Source organism: Euprymna scolopes, chromosome 17, assembly GCF_053919585.1.
Source record: "Euprymna scolopes isolate OS-2025 chromosome 17, ASM5391958v1, whole genome shotgun sequence".
Taxonomy (NCBI): Eukaryota; Metazoa; Mollusca; class Cephalopoda; order Sepiida; family Sepiolidae; genus Euprymna; species Euprymna scolopes.
Window position 1 is genome coordinate 128,911,002 of NC_136498.1, and position 25,917 is coordinate 128,936,918.

A 25,917-nucleotide genomic window follows, 5' to 3' on the forward strand; every position below is an offset into this window, starting at 1 on the left:
GAGAAAAGGAAAAACAAAGATGGCGGTCAGCATTTTTTTATTATGTGTGTTCTCGTAAAATCTTGTGTGCGCGTGAAGCTGGAAACTACAAAACGAGCTTCATTTTTTGGTGCTGGGGAGATTCCAGATCTGGAAGGAGAGTATGTGCAATGGGAGTGGAGATTCTACTTTCTCGGATTTATTCCCTTTTGTGTGTTTGAGGTGACCCCCCCCCCCTCGGGAGGCGCACTGCAGTTTAAGGACCGAAGTATTTTCAGTTATAAGCTTCGAAAGATGTTAAGTTGAATTATTAAAGTTTTTATCATCATTTTTAATGGCCGCTTCTGATACACCTACAGGATGCCAAATCAGCTATCACTGTCTAAAAAAAAAAAATAAAAAATAAAAAAATACGCCGGAAGTATGCCAACAATGAAAACCCTCGAAAAATATGCCAGATAACCGGCTATTACATTATATTATTGAAAAAAAATGTCTTAGGAGGATAATCTATTTTAAGAGACTCGAGATGAGAGATGACTATTGAAAAGATCAATGTTTGGTGGATTCAAAATATTGAAGTGTTGTCTCCCTTTTAGTGTTAACCGATGATGTGAACTGTAAAGAAGGCACTGAGTTATCTCCCTTTGATTGATTTTTGTATAAAACGCACGAAACGCGACGTGCCCTCCGTCTCTGGTGTATACCTTTTTCGTGTATAGATGTAAAAATAAACAGGCGTGTATTTGCGTCTCTAGTGTGCCGAGAAAAGATATTACGTTGTTAATTCACTTTTTTTGTCATCGTAATATCTTCCACGATATGACGTTATTTAAACAACAAAGGCACGTTTTTTTTTTTATTTTATTTACCTCGTAATTAATTTAAGTAAGTTTATTAATTTAACCTTACAAAGGTTATTAATTAAACCAACAATGGTGATTTCCTGTAAGAGTAATGAGCTTGAGAGATAAAGCATTGGAGTATTCACGGAAATCCAATTACAGGAAGCGCTCGGCGGACTGGAAGTTACTGGTAGCAAGTCCACAACAAATGCACTTTTTGTAAACATATAACATGCTTTGCTTCTCCTACCTATTTTCCAAAGCGTGGAAAACGACAACTTACCCGACGTGCACTTGCACTATGATATGGATAAAAAAAGCTGGAAATATCCTGTTGGCATTACCACTTAATGGCGCCTTAGCTATTAGCAATTAATCACGTTGCCCTCTAAGGAGAAGGTTATGCCTAGGAGGATGCCACTTATAAAACTGAGCCGAACTATTTCTTATTTCAATTAGTTAGGCCTACCTTTCCATGGCAAAACATTTCTGGCATGACCAGATCAGAAACAGCTACTACACTTTAATTTTTATTCGCTTAATGTTGATCTTCTGTTAAACAGAATGTAGGGGAATAAATAAGAGAACCGGATTACCGGTGTAGGGTAAGGAGTGAGGTCCCTTGAGAAAGGAGAGGAGAGTCCGTACACATGAGGCATTGAGGCACGGACGCAAAAAGTTCTTCTCCTTGTTGGACAGGCAGAGTACAACTCTAGAATACCGTCCTCACTCCTCCCGTAAACCCCACTATTGAAGTGAGTAATCTTTTTACCTTAATGTTCTGAATTGCAGTGTTGTCATGTTTTCATGTTTGTTAATAAATTCTTGTCGTTTATACTTGTTGTACGTTTAGTAATTATTAAAGCTGGTCGGTAGTTTTGGGACTTGGAAGAACCTAAACCCGTACCAACAAGAAGGCTAATTAGCAGTATTAAGTCTGATAAGGGAAGGCCGTGGAAAGTTTAAGCGAATCGGGTTTGATAGCAATAAGTTGCAAGTTTCATAATGTAATCATACAATTTATAGTTTTTACTTGTTAGTTCAAATTTGTTTTTGTCATTTGACTGACTTCTTGTTCAATTTTTTCCTCTAAATTAGCTTTTTTTATATGAAATATTCAGTTTCGCAATTTTTTTTTATAAGTATTATTTGGTTTATTCGGATTAGTTCCAACTTATAATAAAATGTTCAGTCTTGAAAATAAACTTGATCTTCATATATTTTATTTTTAATCATAAGAGAAATTGACAAAATAAAATTAAAAAAAAAACTTTAAACATTGACAAATACGACCCTAAACTTGATAGAAAAACAATTCGGCACACTTAACAAATTAACGGATATTTTTACACAAGGAATAAAACAATGATTACACCGTCTTACGATGACCTAAATTCATTATTCTTTAGCAGTTGATTTTCTCTTTAAATAATTTCACGTTTAAATCGTGTTTTTCATTTTTTATTTTTTTTATTTTGCTTCTTTTATATTTTCATATGTTTATTTTTTAATGAATTGGACACATAAAACAAAAATTGTATCAATTTACTAAAGGAATCCTAACAAACAAAACAAATTTTGTTTTGAACACAAAAGAAATACGAATTTCATCCTGATCTTTTTTTCGTATTGAATTTCCGGAATAAAAGGTAAGTTTTCTTTACATTTAAAAAAAAAAAACAATTTAATAACTTTTAAAATAATCTTAAACATTAAAATAAGATTATTTTTTATTGCAATCCAATAAAAAAATGTTGGTGCTTGTTAAGATACTGTCGACAGATCCATTTTTTTTTTTGTTGTTTAAATATGTGGTCTTTAGGTACCTCTAACGCGCGCCACAGTTTTAACCTCCCCCCTAATTGTAATTTAATTTAATATTATCATCCTAACTTTTTTACCATTTAATAGAAAAAGCTTCAAATAAACTGCTAATATTTATTTTTAATTTTTTACAGCATACAAAAATAATGAAACTGCGAGACAAAAATCGTGTTTACATAATCGACGCTTTAAAACAATGTTCCTGTGTAGTGGCGTTTTTTAAGCCGTTCACATTCCCATGTTTTAAAAATCTAGTAAAAATCAAATAATAATCATATTTTCCTGTAATTTTTTATATTAAATCATTATTAAATAAACTTACATATTAAAAGTAGGTTTCATTAAATATATTAGCGGAAATATATATATTTTTTAGGTGTTCTACCACCCCCTATATTTCATGGTCCGAAAACTAAGCAAAATAAATGTGGGTTGATAAAAGTTTCAACATTTTCTAAAGCTGAAAGATCAAATAATTAAAAAATAGTAATTTATATATATATATATATATATATATATATATATATATATATATATATATATATATATATATATATATATATATATATAACACTCATCCATTTATTTTAATATCATTAAAAATAGGCACCGCCAAAAATGGCCGCAAAATCAAGTTGTTGTTTTTTAAAACTAAATTGCATTTATTAAAATCCATTATTTCTGAGTAACTTTTTTTTTCCAGAAAGATAAAACCCTGAATTTTATCATATAGAAAACAGAATAATGTAAAACTTTTTCTACTATTTTTAATTCAATTTTAAATGTTAAATTTTCCCAAAAAGTTAACAATTGACATTTTTTGTCTTGCACAAAAAACGTATTTAAATATTAAAAAAAAAAGGGTTTTTGAAATAATTAATTAATTTATTTATTGTCTAACTAAGATTTAGGATGATTGTCTAAGAGAATATGCAAAAATATTATAATATAAGTACCTGAATTTCAAATAATTCCACTTATTCATATACGTAACCAGATATTTTGCATCGACGTAGAGTTCAGATCGACTCTGTTTACGTTTTCGTTTGATAATAAGAAAACTATGGAAGACCAAACAGGCCAAAAAAACTTATTTTTCAGTGACGAAAATTTCAATGTATTATTAAGCTGAGGCTGGCCAGTACCAGATGGGTGATCATTTGTATGAGTTTGGTTTTTAATGTGTATGTGTGTGGGGGCCAGGCTCCCCAAAATGGGGGGGGGCAATTTAAAGCAGAATAAAAAAAAAATATTTCAGGGCGTTTGGTCCACCGTAGTCGAAAGGCGGCAAACGTTTTCAAACGGGATCGAAAAAAATGATGCTATTTTTAACACAAAGGGCACAATATTTATCGAATTTTTTTTTTTGTATCGATTATTCAAAGCATGCCCTGTTTAATAATGGTAATGCATTATTCGGCTCGCTAACAAAAAATTGTTCATTTATTTATCAAAAATTTTAAAATGGCTTTTTTCGTATAAATATTAAAAAATTTTTTTTTTTGTTTTGCTTAACTTAAATTAATTATTTTACTTAACATATTCACCGAATTTCACACTTCAAAACTCAAAAGCGGGATAATTAAACACAATCGAAGTTCTGATATTCAGACGTCAAAATAAGGTATGCAAACAATTTTTTTTTTTTTTTTTGAATCTATAATTCTGTCCGTTACAACAACACAATATGTTTTGTTCAGTTTCAGATGATTATTTTAAGCATATTTGTTCCCACTTCAAAACAAGGGGGGGTTTTGTAAGCAAAAAAATATATATATATAAATATCGTTTATGAAAAATAAGTACACTGTTATAAAGTTCATTCTTCTCCTAACAATCGCTGAAAATTTCGTATTGATCGGATAATTACCTGATTTTTGGTAGATTTTTAAAAAGACGGTCCGTCAAAAAGTACTGACCTGCCCCCCCTCCAGTTTTGGCGGTGCCTAATTAAAAACGTACACAAAAACGTACCTTTTTACACACGACTCGCTTCTTCACCCGAATCCACCTATAAATGAAACGAAGCGTACAACAACAACAACAAAAACATTCTAAATCAAAAACTGCTTGAAGACGACAGATGAAATGCCGAAAGTACTAGCAAGAACATATAATAATGAAATAGGTTTCGGAAGATTCATACACCGGTTCGACTGTAATGTCAAAAATACAATTCGTCGAATGGAAAACTACAGAAAAAGATAATCAAACAAGAACACTCTGTGCTATTCAATACCACATGTCTCTCTCTCTCTCTGTCTCTCTCTCTCTCTCTCTCTCTCTCTATATATATATATATATATATATATATATATATATATATATATATATATAAAATCCTGTTATTTATTTCACTTACCTCAAAGTTGTAAATAAAATTGGACATAAATTCAATATTATGTTAAAAAAACAAAAAAACAATACTTTCGTGATATTTTTTTTTCTCGGTAATATAATTATTCGAATTACAACAAAAAAAAAACAATTCTAAAAAATAATTATTTTTAAAAAAGCTTTAAATGATATTAAATTCAAATATTACGAGAAATGAAGTTTAAATGGATTTTTTTAATAACAGGTTTCCAATAATAAAAAAAATATTCATATAAAAGAATATAAGCCTATTGAGATAATAAAAATTGTAAATCCAAAATCAACCTTAAAAAATTCGTTTTGATTTTATTATTTAAATTGATAGAGGGTGATTCTTATGTTTGGCGCTTTAAAAAAAAAATGTACGGAGACTTGTAAAGAACATTATTTTTAAATACATGTGTCAACAGAATACGTTAAAATTAATTTTATTTTATTAACTCTAGTCTGTGTAGTTCGTTAATAAAAATGTATTTGTTTTACAAAAGGTAAGTTTTATATTATTTTTATCCATAGCAAAAACAACAAACCTTACTCCATTAATAATTATAACGGGAACGCTTATCCATAGAATAGGCACCGCCAAAACTGGGGGGGCAGGTCAGTACTTTTTGACGGACTGTCTTTTTAAAAATCTACCAAAAATCAGGTAATTATCTGATCAATACGAAATTTTCAGCGATTATTAAGAGAAGAATGAACTTTATAACAGTGTACTTATTTTTCATAAACGATATTTATATATATATATATATTTGCTTACAACCCCCCCCCTTGTTTTGAAGTGGGAACAAATGCTTAAAATAATCATCTGAAACTGAACAAAACATATTGTGTTGTTGTAAGGGACAGAATTATAGATTAAAAAAAAAAAAAAAAATTGTTTGCATACCTTATTTTGACGTCTGAATATCAGAACTTCGATTGTGTTTAATTATCCCGCTTTTGAGTTTTGAAGTGTGAAATTCGGTGAATATGTTAAGTAAAATAATTAATTTAAGTTAAGTAAAACAAAAAAAAAATTTTTTTTAATATTTATACGAAAAAAGCCATTTTAAAATTTTTGATAAATAAATGAACAATTTTTTTTAGCGAGCCGAATAATGCATTACCATTATTAAACAGGGCATGCTTTGAAGAATCGATACCAAAAAAAAAAATTCGATAAATATTGTGCCCTTTGTGTTAAAACGTTTGAAAACGTTTGCCGGCTTTCGACTACGGTGGATCAAACGTGCTGAAATAATTTTTTTTTATTCTGCTTTAAATTGCCCCCCCCCAATTTTGGGGAGCCTGGCCCCCACACACATACACATTAAAAACCAAACTCATACAAATGGTCACCCATCTGGTACTGGCCAGCCTCAGCTTAATAATACATTGAAATTTTCGTCACTGAAAAATAAGTTTTTTTGGCCTGTTTGGTCTTCCATAGTTTGCTTCTTATCAAACGTAAACAGTGTTGATGTAGACTCTAGGTCGACGCGAAATAACTGGTTACATATATAAATAAGTGGAATTATTTGAAATCCAGGTACTTATATTATAATATTTTTGCATATTCTCTTAGAAAATCATCCTAAATCTTAGTTAGACAATAAATAAATAAATTAATTATTTTAAAAACCTTTTTTTTTTTAAATATTTAAATACGTTTTTTGTGCAAGACAAAAAATGTCAATTGTTAACTTTTTGGGAAAATTTAACATTTAAAATTGAATTAAAAATAGTAGAAAAAGTTTTACATTATTCTGTTTTCTATATGATAAAATTCAGGGTTTTATCTTTCTGGAAAAAAAAGTTACTCAGAAATAATGGATAAATGTAATTTCGTTTTAAAAAACAACAACAACTTGATTTTGCGGCCATTTTTGGCGGTGCCTACCATAGAAACACACAAACACACGAAATGATGATGTCACTATTAAAATGTGTACTTACTGACGTTTTACACATCGCTGTGGAGGTACCTAGTGGTCTTAAACAAAAACAACAGTACTTACTTAATTGTCATGTCGAAAGTAGTGATATATCCAAAAATTATGAACATTCATTCAGTAGAACAATTGCTATTATGTTTTTAGTAAAAAAAGAAACTCAATTTAATAACTTTTAAAATAATCTTAAATACGTATGGGCAAAATGAATAGCCGAGGCTCAAAATGTATAAAAATTTTTAAAAATGAATGAATTTATTTTTGCTTTTTTATGAAAATAAATCATCTTAAATTGTAACAATAAAAACGAAAAATTATTTTTTTTCATGCACATTCCGAAAAAGCCCCTAAAGTCAGTATAATGAATTCGATATAATTTGAAGACAAATTAATTTCTCGAACTACCGATATTATCATTGAATTAAGCATTGTTTATTAAATATTTTCAATGCAAAAAATTATAATTTCCAAAAATATTTCTACTTTTTTTTTCAATGCTTCACGAAATTTTTATATGTAATATTCTAATATTTTCCTTGCTTGAATCATTGTGAAAATTTCAGCGTTATATGATTTTTATATAATCTGGAAAAAATAATCTTTTTTTTAATTTAAAAGCAGGAATACAGAAAAATAATTAAATTAAAAAAAAAATGGTAAAAATTAGATAGGTTCACGATAGGAATGTGCAGATGCACGGCTAGGGAAAAACAAGAAAATGAACACTCCCTATCTTTCTATAAATACCTGACGTCATTTTCAGATAGTCTTTTGAATTTCTGAAATTTTGAGTTTTCGCAGAATCATCACTTACACGACTTTGTTCATTTATGCTTAAACAAAGCTGGAACTTTTTGCTTTTTGGGGTCTGATTAAGCCATTTTTTTTTACAAACAAGGTGTTTTTTTATATTTAATTCAATATCTTAGGACTTTACTTTACTAATTTTCTTTAAAATAGACCCAGAAAACTAATATTTATCTTTCAAAGGGTTTTTACAATAAATTTATTTAACTTCAAAATTTAGCTGAATTTGTTAGCTTGCCATGTCGCTGTGAAAACATTTTTCATTATAACATTTTTTTTTGTCATATACAAATAGTTTTTCCTTTGGAAAATTAACTTTAGGCTTTAATCTTTCAAATGCAATAAAAAAAAATAGTTGGAAACCTACAAAAAAATATGATAAACCGGCTTTCAAAACTATGTTCCCCTATTTTCTCCACCATTTTTACCCGTACCTAATCTTAGACATTAAAATGAGTTTATTTTTTATTGCAATCCAATAAAAAAATTGTGCTTGTCGACAGTCGAGAGATCGATTTTTTTAAATATGTGATTTTAAGCAAAAACAACAGTACTTATATAATTGTCATGTCGAAAATAGTAATATATCCAAAACTTACGAACATTTATTCAGTAGAACAATTGCTATTGTGTTTTTTAGTAAAAATAAGTCTATTCCTGTTAGGCTAAAAGAATATATCAGCTGTTTTGGATTTATTTTCATTATGTATATTTTATAACGTTACCAATTTTATCAAAAATTATTTTGATTTGGTGAATTTTTATAACGTTATAAATGTTATTTTTGAACTTTTTCATTTGGTATATTTTATAACGTTACCAATTTTATTAAAAATTATTTTGATTTGGTGAATTTTTATAACGTTATAAATGTTATTTTTGAACTTTTTCATTTGGTATATTTTATAACGTTATTAATTTGATCTTTGAATTATTTTTATATGATATATTTTATAACGTTATTAATTTTATTTTTATAATGTTATCAATTTGATACTTGAATTATTTTAATTTGGTATATTTTTATAACGTTATCAATTGAATTTTTTATATTGTATATTTTTCAGATTATGAATTTTTATTCATTGTATTTTTCTAATGTGATCAATTTTTATCTAGTATATTTTATGACGTTGTCAATTTGATTTTTTAATTATCTTTATTTGGTGTATTTTATAACGCTATTTGGTTTTTAGTTTTTTATTAAGTGTATTTTTATAATGGCATCAATTTGATTTTTTAATTTTGGTACATTTTATAACTTTATTAATTTTATTTTTAATTACTTTATTTGACGTATTTTTTAACGTTATTGTTTTAATTTTGAAACAAATTTTTATTGGCATATTTTTGAACGCTATCACTTTTTAAAAATTATTATGGTTTTTATTTTGTATATTTTTAAGGTTATCGATTTTATTTTTGAATTATTCTTTTCGGTATATTTTTATAACGTTATTTATTTGATTATTTAATTATTTTTATTTGGTATATTTTTATAGTGTTATCTATTTTTTTTTAATTGTTCTTATTTAGTATATTTTTATAACATTATCAATTTTTAATTTAATAAATTTATTTGATATATTGTTAAAACCTATAAAATTTTATTTGGTATATTTTGAAAACCTATGAAATTTTATTTTTAAAGGCCGAACAGACCACATTTTAATTTAATTTTCTAATTACTAAAAGTCTAAACTACTTGTAGGACAGTTATGTATATAATTAGGTTTGCTGTTGCATACTGAAAACTATATATATATATATATATATATATATATATATAATTTTCCATGAAGAAAAGAAAAAAAGAATATGGATTGGACTTCTTATCCTGATGATGCTATTTTTAGCGAAATATTGAATTTACAACTTCAAAAAAGTAAATAAAAATGATTTTATCATTATTTCCGACATTTCAGAGTTTTCAAATTTCTCATTTAAAGTTTATTCAAAATATGCGTCTTCTAAAAGTGTGTGACCATCTTTTACATTATATATATATATATATATATATATATATATATATATATATAATTTTCAATTTGTCTTTACATAAGCAGTAATCTGTTGCTACACAGTCATGAGCATGTTTCAGTCTTATTGTGTTTAGTAACTAGAGACCTCTTCAGGCAACAAACGCTTATTTATGAAAGCGGAATTCAAAATGAAAACCGAAAATCAACTTTCAGCAAAAGAAGGCCGTTTTTTTTTCTTTTTTAAAGGGTCATGTGGGTTAGGGCAGCTCAATTTACAACTTTTTTCAGAAAATCAACATGCCACTGGTGATAATAATTGAGATTTGATGTGATAAGAACATATACCAAAAATTAGATTCCTATCTTGAACAGAAAATTGAGCATTTAATTTTAAAAATCGTGTAGAAAAATGCTGAAAAATCCTTCATTTTCATAACATTTTTCACAACACTGACTTTGAAATTTCACTATTTTTATAAAATATTAAATTAAAATTGATATATTTACATGAAATACATTGAAAGAAAAGTATATACATGAATTATAATTTTAATTATGAATCACACCTAGCAAAATATCTCAACTTTTACTACAGTGATTAAACAGATTCGAGAAAAATGAAGGTCTAATTTGCTGGCATGATGACTTGTAATAATGTGTCTGTCTTGCTTTCTGCCCATATACAACTTTTTGAGAAAAATCAATCAAATTTGACCAGTGCGTGGCTGCAAAATTGATAGCAGTAATCCTTTCATTTTTTTTTTGGAGTTGTTCACTATTTCTGAAAAAAAAACACAAAAAAAAAATTATTTGAAAACACTTATTTTTTTTTTCATATTTTTGTGATGTAATATGAATAAAACTAACTATTGTTTGGGTAAATTAAGAAAACTAATAAAATTTAATGGATAAATATTTATTTACCTAATGGAAAAAATCGTTTGAATGCCCTCTTCTCTCACATCCAATTCATTAATATTATATTTTCCGGAAGTAGTGCAAAAGCACTATATTTTGAACTGTTTAAAACAGTAATTTGGATTTCAGTTAACTGTTTTGTTCTCTGAATCATATTAAAATATACTGTTGTTGGTTAAAAAAAGATATTGTCGGCTTTGGTCTCAAACCAACTAACTGCATACACTTGGATGATCAATTTGACCCAAATGTTTAATTTATCATAGTGTTTGAGGATAGACAACTCTAGTCCATAAACACATTAATCTCGTGGCTTATGTTAGCCATTTTCCTTGATTCAAGGACCCAATTTTCTAAGTTAACTTCTCCACAAGAAATGCCAACAGCATACTCAAAAAGTAGCCTCTGGTCTTCACACTTAAGTTCTAGTGAACGGTGGAGGGGAGGAAGGGGGGTGAGAGGCGTCTTTCCTTTCTTTCTTATGCCTCTCACCCCCTTTTTCCCCTCCAACTTTCACTAGAAGCCCAAGTAATTGTCAACAGATCCGAGTAAATCCTAATCCTTTAGCAAAGACAAATAGGAATATTAAATTAAAACAATGCGTGTGTAAATGCATCTGTCTCTATATGTATGTTTAATGTGTACATTACGATACATATTATCTAGAGTCTATTTCTAAAAATTTAAACTACTTATAGCACAGCATGCATATAATTAGTTTTGGTACGATTGCATAACGACCGAGAATTACAACTTCTGACTAAGAATGTGATCAGTGGTCAACAGCATATTGCGAAAATAATTTCCCTGTGCCTCTAACACATACCAAAGTATAGGTCAACGCATTTTTTGTTGAATTTCTATGGAAATTTGAATTTTATTTTCATTAAAAATACATTTTTTTATAATTAAACTGTTTTTTTTTTACACATTCTCAAAGAAATATTTCTAACAACCCCCAACCTATTTCACATGTTTGAAATATCTCTAAATAATAATCATGTTAATCTTTAGAAATACCTATTAAACATAAGGAGGGACATTGTTAACAAATAAATAAACAACATATGTTCTTGTCTTGAAATAAGAATAGTAAACACAACCCTTAGCATGAAAGTAAGGTAACAGCCAGAGTTTCACTATTCACCATTGAATTTATACGATTTTGGATTAGGTTTTATTCATAAATTCACTACATATTATATATCTGCACTGCATGTATTTTATTTGTGTTTATAAAACACCTTTCTTTTAATTACTGAACTTTGACTAAGTGACTACCCTGAGATTTGAGTACCACCAGGAATGATGAGTAAATGATCCTTTAACCAACCAAAAACGAATGTGACTCATTTATCCCCTTATTTGTATAGCTGTTTTGAGCAATGTCTAAACGTTTAAACTTTTTACAGAAAAATATGAAAAAATTGTAAAAATAAAAAATATAGCAAATACAAAATAATTTCCAAAACATGTACGAAAATCAAAGTAATGGTGATACTGAAATAAGTGATAATTTTATAAAAATTTATTTTAAAAAATTATTTCCACTTTAAAACCAAAGCAAAGTTTATTTTCTAGAGACATATATATTAAGTGTTACACACACAAAAAATGGTTACATTAGTGATGATGAAAAGTAGGTGATTATTTTATGTTAAATTTACATAGGAAAGTTTTCCGCAAAACTTAAATGATATATGATAAAAAATTAAACTATTGCAATTCTATGGATACATGATTGGTAATTATCAACAAAAAAACATGCTAAAAGCCTAATTTTTATTACATAGGAGTCACCACTTATCAAGGCCCAGAGGTAACACGAGGATAAGGGTTAAAAAGTGTACAGTAGTCAATGGGAAAATATTGTAGTAATTGTTTGTAGTGGAAATTTGGTAAATTACTTAAGTGGAACGGCTCATCAAGAACTTGTTTACATTGGACTTGAAGACGACCATATTATGGTCAGCTGGAAAGCAGGTAAATGGAAGAGAGTTCCACAGGTGTGCAGTTCTAAGAAAGAAGCTTTGTTCATGGAATCTACATTTAGGTTTAGGCACAGATAAAGAGTGGGGGAAATTATTGATAGTGTTTTCAGCTAGACAAGTGTTTCTCATGAAAGTTTTGCGAGGGAGGGGACCATAAACTGGAACAGACGAGCACTTGCCATGAAAATAACGATAAAGCAGAAACAGGCTTGCAACATCTCTTCTGTGAGAAAGAGGTTGCAGGGAAGAGAAAAGGACATCCTCTACTAGGCTAGCAAGTCTATTTTGAACTCTATCAAGGCAAGATAAAGTCTTTTTAGTAGCTCCTGCCTAGATGTGGCAGCAGTACACCATCTTTGGACGTACCTGGCTCTCATATAATTTACTGAAACCACCAAAAAGGCATCAAAGCACAAAAATTAGGAATCCATGACTTCTGGAAAATCTACAACAGTGTAGTAAATAATGGGTAATCAACAATTCCCCTACTAACCAACAATCACAAGGTTATTTGCTCAGCAACCGAGAAGGCTAACATGCTTGCTAGTCGGTTTCCCTCAAACTCCACACTGGACCCTTCTAACCACCCCCTCCCTGATTTGCCTTTGCAAACAGACGCCACGCTAGACAATATGGAAATCACCCCTGCTCAGGTGCATGCTATCATAAAAAACCTTGACACTTAAAAAGCATGTGGACCCGATCTCATCCCTGTTGTGCTATTAAAAAAGTGCTCTGCCAAAGTAGCTCCAGTTCTCTCCAAACTTTACAACAAATGCCTTAAGGAATCTTGCTTTCTGGACAGCTGGAAAATTACTTCTGTGGTACCAGTTTTCAAGAATTCTGGTGAAAGAACTGACACATTAAATTATCGCCCCATTAGCCTCCTCCCACATTTCATCAAAATATTTGAGTCCATAATTAACCAAGCTCTAGTCCATCAGCTTACAGATGCTAAACTTCTGTCTGACAAACAATATGGATTTAGGCAAGCCCGTTCCACAGCAGACACCCTAACTGTAATCTCTGAAAGTATATACCATTCACTAGACAAAGCGGGTGAGGGCAGAGCGGTTGCTCTAGATATCTAAGGCTTTTGACAAGGTATGGCATGAGGGTCTCTCCAGGAAAATTAGATCATACGGTATCACTGGAAGAATACTTAACATAATTAAATCTTTCTTAGATAAGAGAAAAATCCAGGTTGTCCTTGACGGTTGTACATCTAAACATAATGATATAAATGTGGGAGTGCCTCACGGGTCTATCCTTGGACCTCTATTATTCCTAATATTCATAAATGACCTCCCCGACAAAATTGCCTCTGAAATGGGTATATATGCTGATGACACCACACTGTATAACAGGCACAACAGTAAAACAAATGAACACACATCTAAAGAAATGGCAGAAACACTAGAGGATGACCTCCAATCTGTAGTGGAATGGGGACATAAATGGATGGTCACATTCAATGCGGCCAAGACTAAACTTGTTTCCTTCAATAATTACAAGAAACCTTCTCTATCACCAATAGCAATGGCCAAAGATTCATTATCTGAAAGTACATCTTTTAAACTCCTCGGCCTAACGTTCACAGGAAACATGAGTTGGAACAATTACATTGAAAGCATTCCTAGGACTTCTGCAAAGAAGGTAGACTCTCTACCATGCTAGAAAACTACTAACACCCGAAAGTATCCTATACCTCTATAAGGCCACTATTCGCTCATGTATGGAGTATTGTTGTCATATTTGGGCTGAAACATCTGCTACTAGTCTCTCGCTCTTAGACAAGGTCCAAAAGAGAGTCGCCAATCTGATAGGTCCTGAACTGTCATCTAAGCTTCAGCCTCTGTCCCATCGACGAAATGTTGCATCCCTCTGCCTGTTCTACAAGTATTTTAATGGTGAATGCTCTGACGAACTGCAAGCACTTGTGCCCCCACAATGTAAACACTCTCGACAAACCCGACAGGCAGCTAAATCCCACCTTCACACAGTAGAGATTCCCAGATGTAAAAGAGCTTTCTACTCCAGTAGTTTCTTCCCCAGAACTGCGAGACTTTGGAATCCATTCCAGGTCCCTGCTTCCCCAACTTTACTGACATGCAGAAGTTCAAGTGTAATGTGAACTGACATCTTGCTGCCCAACTCCCCACATAATACCCCAGTAGCTTATGTCCCTGATAGTAGCCCCCTACATTAAAGTGGCAATGTGTCTTGATTAGGGAAAAATGTAATAAAAAAGGTAGAGAATTGCATCAGCAGTGAGATATCTACTGGATCGATAGAAGGATACCATTATTTTTTCAGTGATCTTGCCAATGGATTTGATTGTGTTCCATTTTTGATGTGTTCCATTTTAGATCAAGAGTAAAGGGCAAGCCTAGAAACAGAAGCTTGTCAAAACACAGAGCCTCTCTAAGACGAGAGCAATTCATTTCAATTAATGCCAGACAGAGATCAAAGCGTTGATAATGTAAAGAAAGAAGCTTGGTTTTAGATGCATTAAAATTAACCAGCCACCTCTTTCTTTATTGTACCATGTGCTCAAAATCAAAGGAGAGAGAATCAGAGAGAACTTGGTCATTTACAGTCTTTGATGTGCTACCATAGATGGTAGTGTTGTCAACATAAATGTCTGCGAATAATCTAAGGATGTGATTTGGAAGATCATTGATGTAGATCAGGAAGAGAGTTGGGCCCAGGATGGACCCCTGAGGGACTTCAGCATTAATACTGTGAGCGTCTGATTTCTGCCCATCAACCACCACTCTTATGAACCTATCAGAGGGAAAAGATTTAATAATTGATAAGGCATTTCCAGCTATACCGTAGCTGGAGATCTTGTGATGTAGACCTTTATGCCATGCCCTATCAAAGGCCTTTGATATGTTAAGAGCAATTGCTCTAAAAAGGAAGCCTCTGTCGAGATTCGCTAATCTTATGAGATATAACCTTAAGCACATCGGCAGTAGATCTAGCAGAATAGAAACTATATTGCATGTCACTAAGAAGGTTATTTTTGCTTAGATGGTTGACTACTTCTCTATTTAACACAGATTCCAGCAAGTACTCATGACACATAGGAGACTGATTGGTTTGTACTGAGAGGGAAGTGACCGATAACCTGAATTCCATAATACAGGGCATATTGATGAGATTTTCCAGGGTGTTTGGAAGCAATTCTCCTTAAGACAACGCTTAAACCTTTTTTGTAAGTATGGAGTTTATGTTTCTTGTTATTACAATTACTTGTTATTTAAAAACTGTTTATTTTCTATCTATGTCCCTTGACTATGCAGATTCCCTCTCTAAGCTTTCATTCTTAAGTCAGCTGACACTATGAGAGGTCGACCTACTTCCAAACTTTACTTTCAAAATAATAGTTATGAACATATACTAAGTGTAATGCTTAGTTTTTCTTTTGTTTTTAAATCAGAGTATGAAAGGCATTGTTGATGCATTTCAGGCAGCTCAGAAATCCTTGTTTCCCTCATTTTGTCACACAATTCTGATCTCAAACAAATAATCGATGTTTCTGACAATGGAAGAAGAAAACGTATGTTTGCGCAATAGTTTGATGCGAGTATTTGATTACACAATTCTCTTTCCATTTTTGTTATAACCAATAAACGTTTTTCTTTTTCAATTGTCTAGAAAGTTTTCCGTCTTCACTCATTATTTAGTCATGTTCATTACTTTCTCTCTCCTTTGCTCTTAATAACTCTGTTGTCCCTTTCCACAAAATACAAAACCTTACTATGAATAATGATTAACGAGAAAGGTGAGCTGTACTATTTTCACCCAGGACAAAAGTATTTGTTAATGTATATGATAATTAATAATTTTAAGATTTGGTTGTGCTAATTATTACATATAAAAACATAGAACACACTGATAAGTTAAACCCATGTAGTTACAAAAGATGGTAATGTTCATATGAATTAGAAATGAATGGATGGTTCTCATTAAACTAAGATTGGTATAATAGAATTGATGAATTGAGAAATATATAAGATAGAAACAAAAAACTAAAAACAGTAAATGCATAAAAGATATAACATTACTGCAGCTGTTTCAACCACATTAGTGACTTTTTGTAACTAAAGAAGCTTATTTCAAGAAAATGTTAATACTTTTGGATTTTGCATATCAAATATATGTTTGTGGGGAAGGTAGAAACAATTGCATGCTTTAAGAACCTTTGCCTTGAACCTATAAAAATTCATGACAATAGTTAACATTACATAAGGATTTATATATATATATATATATATATATATATATATATATATATATATATATATATAATATATATATGTATGTATATATATATATATATATATATATATATATAATTTTGGTTCATTTTTTCATATATAATGAACTAAAATATATATTCTCATTAAAAGAATAAATCTATTAAGATAAAAGCTCTATTCAGTTGATAGGAGCAATTTATAAATCAAATCAAAAAGATGAAAAATGAAAGTTACATAAAACTATCAAATCCTCAGATCAATATAAACGACAATGGAAATATAGACGAACAGAACCAATTTTGGTCATGCAATTTCGAAGCTAAATGCTTCTCATAATAAGAGGAGAAACGTCAGTATTATACTAGTATAATTGGTAGACAAAAACCGACTTCAAAATATTTAGATTAGAAATGAACTAAAAAGGGATAAATAATAATGGGGGCGAAAAGAAAGTAGAGGTAAAGAAAGAGTAGAAAGAGAAATAAAGAGGAATATATATATATATATATATATATATATATATAAAAAAATAAAAAATAATAACATAATAAAAGCAAGAAAGGGACATCCCAAAACTTACTAACCTTACTAGAATGAAAAGGAATCGCCTCAAGGATTAATTATAATGTAATTTTCCCCAGAAAAAAAGATTCTCAAGAGAAGTTCATATGACAATACATGATTTGAAAAAGCTTAAAAAACTACTCATCAAAAGATTTTACAATGTAAATCACTGGTGAGGGTGAAATGTCACCAATTATTATAGCAACACTAAAACCCTTGAAGAATTTTATTGTCAGAACATCATACATCGAACAGGACAGAACAGTCTTTAATATATATATTTTTGAACATAATTGCTAGGAATGAACGCTGTCCACATTACAAATCTCCAGTTCCTTCAATGGTTTTCTTTTTCATTTTGATACTTTTTTGTGACCAAGAGCGGAGGTCCGCTTGAAATATAAAAAATAACAATAAAAATATTAAATACAAAAAGTAACATCGTTTTTCATGTTTAAAAAAAACCCCTCTAAACCTTTAAATCAATATATATATATATATATATATATATATATATATATATATATATATATATATATATGTCTTGTCTTCTCACCACAATAATAATCATATATGCATGGTGTGTCTATATCCTAATTAACACTTATACTGGGTAGTTTTGTGTAAAGGTAGAAAACATCCAGTTATTTTTCGATGTCACTATGATATTTTAGAGAAAATTTATTGATGCATTATGAGTTCAATCCAATAATATTGACAACAATAAACAATACTAATGTGTGAATATTATTACAAGTATTGACATACATTTTTTATTTGCAGATGTTCCTGTTAAAACATCTTTATTGATTTTTAATCGATCATCACTTTCTCAAATTATCCTTTAGACATTTATTGCCTCATGTCGAAGACAATGGAAACATCTTTGTGAAAACTTATGTTTTAGAATACTACTACGCATCAAATTGTTTTCAGTTGAAAAATCTCTTATCAAGAAGACATCTAAATTTGTGGAACCTGTGTTTAATGTTCAAATAAATTTACAGATATTAAGAGATAGAATTACAATTTGCAGAAAAATATACTCTTTCAAAAATAAAACTTATTCAGTATAGAAACTACAACACTACAAAGCATCTTTTACAAAATGAACTCTAAATAAAAACTATATTATTGTGAAGTAGGTGGCCTTTTTTAAAATTAAGCTTAAACATAAATGAACTTAGCTTAAATGCGAGCATAAAATGCCATGTTAGTTTTAGTACATTGATAACTATGTTCCAGAATTAATTTTATTAAAACATGCAAGTACACACTGGGGAAAAGCCACATTCTTGTGAAGTGTGTGGATATTCTTTTTCTCAAAAATCACATTTAATGGCACATATGAGAACTCACACTGGGGAAAAGCCACATTCTTGTGAAACCTGTGGATATTCTTGTTCTAGAAAGTCAATGCTAATGACACACATGAGAACTCACACTGGGGGAAAGCCACATTCTTGTGAAGTGTGTGGATATTCTTTTTCTTTTAAATCTAAGTTATTGATACATATGAGAACTCACACTGGGGAAAAGCCATATTCTTGTGAAGTGTGTGGACATTCTTGTTCTCAAAAATCACATTTAGTAACACATATGAGAAGTCACACTGGGGAAAATTTACATACTTGTGAAGTATGTGGATATTATTGTACGGTTAAATCACATTTAGTGATACATATGAGAAGTCACACTGGGGAAAAGCCACATTCTTGTGAAGTGTGTGGATATTCTTTTTCTCAAAAATCACATTTAGTGGCACATATGAGAACTCACACTGGGGAAAAGCCACATTCTTGTGAAGTATGTGGATTTTCTTTTGCTCAAAAATCACATTTAGTGATACATATGAGAACTCACACTGGGGAAAAGCCACATTCTTGTGAAGTGTGTGGATATTCTTGTTATACAAATTCATCTTTAGTGACACATATGAGAAGTCACACTGGGGAAAAGCCACATTCTTGTGAAGTGTGTGGATATTCTTGTTCTAGAAAATCAATGCTCGTGACACACATGAGAACTCACACTGGGGAAAAGCCACATTCTTGTGAAGTGTGCGGATATTCTTTTTCTAAAAAAACAAGTTTACTGACACATATGAGAACTCACTGGTGAAAATCCACATTATTGTAAAGTGTGTTAATATTTTCTGTAAAATTACATATAGTGAGATATATGAAGATGCACACGTCATCAGACTGGATGAATTCTTGTCCTGGAATACAGTTAGACTAAATGACTAAAACTTAAGATAAACTATAACATCTGAAAATGGTTAATTTTGGAGAGAAAAATTATGTTCTTAATTTTTTTACTAACTCAGTGTTTACGAGATAATCAATTTTGATGGAACATTTAAATATCTATTTATCTTATATAAAGTTCAAGCGTTAGACCCAGGCGGGGTGGCTATTGATTTTTTAAGAATGGAAATAAACAAAAAAAATGGAAAAGAATACATAGTACGCCTTAAAAAATCAACAAAATGACAGTACGATTTAAAAATATCTTTAAACCAACCAAATTAGCTTGCCATAAATCAGCTTGCGATTCCTGTTATCCCATATAGTTTCAGTATTATTGACTGGCACCGATGTAATATTAATATGCTAGATAGAAAGACAGGGAACCTACTATCCTTACATAAAATTATATGCCTACAAGCTAGTGCAGATTTTGACATTTACCAAATAAGAGCCCGAGCTGTGTAATGTCTTGATGACAAAAGCAATAGTCTTTAAATTTCCTGCCACAACAAAGTACACAAATACAGCCATTGGAAGACCTGTAGCGAGATACAGCTTGACAAATCCTCAGACATCTGGGAACATGAACCATCACTGATACCATCAAACGGAAAAGGTGACATGGTCTCTGACAAAAACATATATGCGAGCAGATACATAAAAAACAAGACCATCAAGCCAGACATTGTAATATTGAACAAGCCCAAAAGAATTGCATTCATTATTGATGTTACAGTCCCAACTGGCGATGGCTTTAATAGAGCTGAAAGGGAAAAGATAACAAAAAGCAGAACCTAAAGAACCATCTACAAATGACATGGTCTCTTAACAAAAGAAATATACCGGTTGTGATAATAGTAACCGACCTATTAAAAATTCTTAAGAAATACTTAGAAGTAATCACTGGAAGACCGAGCTGTAATGAAAGACAGATAGCAGCCATAAAGGAAACAACATATATTTTTAAAAGACCCTTCAACATAAATTCAAATTGTAATGGAATCAAGGGTTGGATCCAGGAAGGATTCCCTTAGTCTTTTAAAATTAACTGCAGTAAAATAAAAAAGGGAAAACCACTGGCAAACCTTATAGACATTCACATCATTTACTAACCCCCCATCACAAAATACAGCCAAACTCACACCACTATTCCCCATTGATCTAGTAGAACCGTCTGTGTCTATGACATTCCAACATGGATCTCATTTAACACTGTGATTGATTACTTACCTACTTATCTTTCACCCACAGCAAGTAACAAAGAAAAAACTGTAACAGTCCCTCACTTGATCTTGGTTCTTCCTCGTCACTATTGACAAGTACACTACTGTCAACACCTACAGTACCGCCAAAAAAGAAAGTTTGATTTTATCACTTTTTTCAAAAACCGCAAATTTAAGCTAAATTGAATGTAACTGTTTAAACAACCTATACCTCAGTTGAATCGCCTTTTATTCCTCTATAATTTTACCTGTTCATATATGACATACTAATTGAAGTATTCTAGTGTTCATGTCAGTTTAAAAAGTTTGCTTCAAATTGAGAAGGCAAAAAGAAACGCTGCAGCAACAAATGAGCTTAAAAGCAGCTTAAAATATCCACCCTTTAGCATCTTTAATCGTAATTGTTGTTTCTAGGTTATACAATGTGACATTTCGTCGTTATACCTCGGGGTTCTCTTAGTGATTGTTAGGAGCTCATTAATCTCCACGTTTCTTGGTTATCCAATAAATAAATGCAGATTGAAATGTGATAAGAAAATAGTACAGATGACTCTGCAAAAGCACCATAGTACCCGCAGTGTGTGTGATGCCCCTAAATCTGGGCATTTAAGGTTACTTTCTATAGGGAAGAGAATTCTATTATTAGAAACAGATTTAAAATGATTCCACAGATCCAACAACAGTGTAATCTTGTTAAAATGTGATCTCTACAGTTAAGCGCAGATTGAAAGAATTTAATTTGCGAGGATGTATTCCAAGATGAAAGCCAATGATTTCTGTAAGGAACAAACTGGACTTCATCAAATGCAATGGAAATCATGACGCTTCATATTGGTCAAAAGTGATTTTTAGCAACGACAGCAAGGCTAGACCGTGATGAAGGCAGTGCATCCATTAAAGTAAGAATAAAGAACTTAATTCTTGGCGAACAGTTTAAACGCTGCAAGGTGGTGGAGGTTCGGTTTGGTGTGGGACGTTATTAGTGCCGATAGTCCAGGACCTATAATTTGCTTGTATAGTCGAATTAATTCGACCAAGCACATATGTTGCAGAGTATTTTGGCCCCTACTTTGGTCAGAATTTTGATGATAATCCCATCTTCATGCAGGATAATACTCCCATTCACAAAGCTGATAATGTCAAGAGGTTTCTTGAAGAGCATGATATTCCGTGTTTGAATTTGCCTGCATAATCTCAGGACCTCAATGTTTTTGAAAACGTATGACATTGCATCAAGCAACAGCTATGCAATGATAACATTTCAAATTTGGAAGAACTTTGGACAAAATTTTAAGAGAAATAAGATGCCCTTTCACCAGAATATTGCTGCAGACTAATAAAGAGAATGCCCCGAATTTGCGAATTTTTCATTGTGTGGAGTTTCTTTTTGCCTCCTCGATATGAGGTTATTTTTTTAATTAACATGAACACTCGGATACTTCAACTAAAAGTCAAATATGAACATGGAAAATTATAGAGGAATAAAAGGCGAATCAAATGAAGTAAAGGTTGTTAAACAGTTACATTCAATTTAGCTTAAATTTACGGTTTTTGAAGAAATGACAAAATCGGACTTTCTTTTAAGCGGCACTTTTATACAAACCACTACATCAGGAATTGCTAGAACGAAATGATGATCAATTGGCCTTTGGAGAAGAGTTATGCAAGACAAACCAGGAGGTCAAGAGTGTGGGATGGTCTCTGAAAGAAATATACGAGAAACATACATACATAAACATACATACATAATTAACATGATAGGTCCTGAACTGTCATCTAAGCTGCAGCTTCTGTCCCAATGACGAAATGTTGTGTCCCTCTGCTTGTTATATAAGTATTTTAATGGTGAATGCCCTGACGAACTGCAAGCACTTGTGTCCCCATGACATAAATACCCTCAACAACCCAACAAGCAGCTAAATCCCACCCCTACACAGTGGAGATCCCTAGATGTAGGTGAGCTTTCTATTCCTGTAGTTTCTTCCCCAGAACCGCTAGATTTTGGAATTCCATTCTGGCTCCCTGCTTCCCCAACTGTACTGACATGCAGAAGTTCAAGTGTAATGTGAACCGACATCTTACTGCCCAACTCCCTACATAGTACTCCAGTAGCTTATGTACCTGATAGTAGCCCCCCCCCTACACCAAAATGACAATGTGCCTTCTTTCGGGAAAAATGTAATAAAAAAATGTAATAAAAAATATACCAGTTGCTATAATAGCAACTGGCTTCATAAAAAAATCTTAGAAGCAATCCCTGGAAAACCAAGCTGTAACAAAATTAATTACTTACCTACTTATCTTTCACCCACAGCAAGAAACAAAGAAACAGCTATAACAGTCCCTCACTTGACATTGACTCTTCCTTGTCACTATTAGCAATTACACTACTGTCAACTCCTGTATATCAGGAATTGTTGGAACTAAATCATGATCAGTTGGCATTTGAAGAAGAGTTATGTAAGACCATTGAGAAGGTCCAGAGTATATGGGGATGTAAGAAAAGACCAAAGCTGCCAAAAGTACAATGTACAAGAGCTACCATGACAGCAAAACAAAAGGTGGATGTTGCTCTTCAAAGAATTGTGTCATACATGACATCTCTCACGGAGTTAAACCAGATATATCCAACTTCAATTTAGTGGAATTTATCGATTCAGGACAATGAAGATTGTTTACAATCATCAAAGACAGTTCAACTGTTAGACTCTGATTTAGTCTTGTCTTGTATTTTTTTTTAGCTTTTAAACATATTGTTAGCATTTAAAACTTTAATGTTGGTTACTAAAACTGAACTTTCTCGGCATTGATTCAGGGAAATTAATGTAAATACAAAATACTACATTCTTGCTGTTTAAACAGTTAACCGAGTTTTTCTCTTTCGACATATTAAAAGGTTGCTTTTAAATATTTAGAAAAATATGTTAGAATTCTTACTTTTTACAAACAAAATCATGAAATTCTGCCATAAAAAATGATAGCAGATAAAATAAAAAAGTTGAACAAGACATTTTATTTGGATTTATCTATTCATTTTTTTGTGTAAACTTTTGAGTTTTCTATTTTTGTTTTTATTTATTAACTTTGCGCAGGTTTTAATAAATTCTTGTAAAGATTTTTTGCATACAAAGGTATGTAACCAAGCCACTAGTGCTTCTAGCAACAGCCGCATGACACATGCAAATGACCGAGCCAGTGTGCAAAATGATGTTACAACGAAGGAAACAAATGAAAAGAAAGACAAATAGAGACAGTTTGGCAAAAAAGAATGGACACACGTAGGTGGCAAAGCACCAGCAACGTGTGATGGTGTGAGACGGATGTGTGTCCAGGTGGCAGTGTTAACAACTTAAAGCGTATACTTAACAAAACAGAGTTTTGTTAAGTATATGTTAGTGCCAGAAAAATGGTAAAAAAACGATGCAGGCGTAGTTTGGAAAATAACGGTAATAAATGCCTCCTGTGGAAACTGAACAAGTTGAGTGGAATTTTTTCCTTTTGTTTGTTTCATTATAAGTCTCGGAAGCAACGTGTGCATCAGAGAGTTTAAATGTACTGACACCGTTGAAAAGGATTATCAACTACGTTACAATAGTAGCACCGCCATAAAATTTAGATCTTTTGATCGGTTGTTTTTGTGCGTATTGCCCTTTGTAATTTTGACTTAATGCAGAGCGAGCTTCGTATCAGACGGATATCACTTCCTGGATCAGATATGTTTAAGACTTAAATATCTCTAAATGTGTGCATTTTGTTAGTTATTATGTTATCCATTTTGATAGTTCTGATTCTGCTTAAAGAAATCTGTCTCCAAGGTTTTAGCTGAGCTTCGCCTATAGAAATTAAAAAGGATTTGTTCATGACATTCAGTTATAATTTACTGTAGAAATTAAAAAGAGCTTGAAGTGTTCATGATATTCAGTTATAATAGATTATAGAAATTAAAAACTTCTTGAAAGATGTGTTCATGACATTCAGTTATAATCGATTATAGAAATTTAAAAAAGCTTCTTAAAGGATGTGTTTATGATATTCAGTTATAATCGACTATAGAACTAAAAATGAGCTCCTTAAAGGATGTGTTCATGATATTCAGTTATAATTGCTTAAATAAATTAAAAAGAATGCCTTTGGTATGCTGTTCTCAGAGATTGACATGATGAGCCTACTCCTACTTTAGCATTTAACTCGTGTATGAGTATTCCTATATGTGTGTGCAAATATAAAAAAATAGAATTTTATTTATTTTCTTTTACGTTGAATTATTTTAGATACTAATTTTCTTGAATTACTATACGGAATATTACAGCATCAGAACTGTTTAACAGGATAGAAATGGCACGATTTTTGGCTATTTCAGATCGACTCAGATTAGTAAAAATGAATTGTAACAAAGACTTCAAGACTCGTTGCGAAAGTTGATGATGCTCTCACAAGAATTGTTCTAAACGAATGCATCCTTAACTGAAATAAATTATGCAACATGGGGCAGCATCGTTTATGCAGAGGACACTTTTTCTTCAATACGAAGTGAGGAGAATAAGGGGGAACTTTAAGACCCAAACGTATGAGCCAGTCTGGGAAATAGGCCTCAACCGAAAATACAAATCGAAAGGAATCTTTCCAGATATCTGCCTGTCTATTGAGTGAAAGCCCAAGGGAAAAATTAAAAAAGACGGTGAATAAACTTAAAACCGAGTATTCCTTTGATAACCTTAGGCAGCTAAGAGCTAAAGAAAACCAAGTTGCAATAAAAACCTTAGCTGCACAAATTCAAATAAACAACAACAAAAATGTATTCCAGGTCATTGAATAAGTTGTTTGACAAGAATCCAAAACTGATGTACAGAAAATCATTAGTGACGAAATCAAAGTAAACTAGGCATCGACACAGAAAGATGTGAAAAGATTCTGGAAGCCACTTTATGAGGACCCAAAAATCACCAGGATA

At 31.3% G+C, this 25,917-nt stretch overlaps 1 long non-coding RNA gene across 1 annotated transcript; it reads left to right on the top strand.

The window, feature by feature from the left end:
* The first annotated feature begins 2,223 nt into the window (after positions 1 to 2,223).
* Positions 2,224 to 24,436, top strand: LOC145296975 (uncharacterized). The gene is made up of 3 exons (XR_013870094.1): positions 2,224 to 2,473; positions 15,725 to 15,879; positions 18,275 to 24,436. It is a non-coding gene; the product is annotated as an uncharacterized LOC145296975 (long non-coding RNA).
* The last annotated feature ends 1,481 nt before the right edge of the window (positions 24,437 to 25,917 follow it).